Source organism: Natator depressus, chromosome 2 (assembly GCF_965152275.1).
Source record: "Natator depressus isolate rNatDep1 chromosome 2, rNatDep2.hap1, whole genome shotgun sequence".
In the NCBI taxonomy this organism is placed as follows: domain Eukaryota; kingdom Metazoa; phylum Chordata; order Testudines; family Cheloniidae; genus Natator; species Natator depressus.
In genome coordinates this window covers 115,908,732-115,909,629 of record NC_134235.1, presented here as the reverse complement: position 1 = coordinate 115,909,629, position 898 = coordinate 115,908,732, and the positions used below count along the sequence as shown (strand labels likewise).

General features: G+C 38.0%; 1 protein-coding gene across 2 annotated transcripts in view; it reads right to left on the bottom strand.

The window, feature by feature from the left end:
• The window catches only part of ECI2 (enoyl-CoA delta isomerase 2), a 65,194-nt gene that overhangs the window by 2,268 nt on the left and 62,028 nt on the right, over positions 1-898 (bottom strand). The gene's annotated exons all lie outside the window — the stretch shown is intronic.

Below are 898 nucleotides of genomic sequence, written 5' to 3'. Positions count from 1 at the left end.
CTGGGAGAAGAAAACAAAAACAAAAAACAAAAGCTCACAATTAGTGAGGCATACATAGTACAAATTATGTTATTCTATACATCTCCTCAGTTCAGCATTCTGAAAAGTAACATGTATTCCAGTTAGATTTTTAATTTAAATTGGCATTTTACATAGGGGCCGCTGCTTTAATTACTGCTAAGACTACTTAGTAGGGTGCCATTTCAGGAGGAACAATACATCCATCCCGTCAATGCCCAGAATGTGTGTGGACAGACAAATGTCAATTGGGAATTTGTTAGACTACCTGCAGCTCCAAATATAAATGGAGTTTTTATAAACTCTTGGTATGAGTGTCTCTATTATGAGACCAGCTCACTGTGTTTTTCTACACATTCCAAGCAGTCAGAAAAGAGATGGACTATGGATGTAGGTTCTTTTCGGGAGGGAAATGAGTGTGCAGAGATTCAGGATTTTTTTCCCCGTAGGTTGTTTGTTGGTTTGTGTAGTAATCCACTTTTGAAGATGCTGAAGGTACCACTCCTAGGTAAGTATGTAAAATGAATATCCTGCATGATAGCAGTTGTAGCAAACTTGTATCTATTAAATACATAAAAAAAAGCTGTTGAAACTAGTATCTCTGTCAACCCTGCAGGAGTTAGCATCCAAGGCAAATGCACATAATTTTCAAGTTGATTAACAGCTCATTTCTTAAAGGTATTTGAATGGAAAGTGATGAGCAAGTGCATCTTGCCAACTTCAACCAGGATAGTCTCTGGGAGAGAGACAACTGTGACATTAATTCCTGGAGGGAAAACCATAGGAACAACCAAGCTTGAGAAGAAAACTTAGGTTGAGGTTTGTTATTTTTTCAATTACCAGTAAAGCCAAACCCCAAGAGGGTAAGTCTGGACTCTGT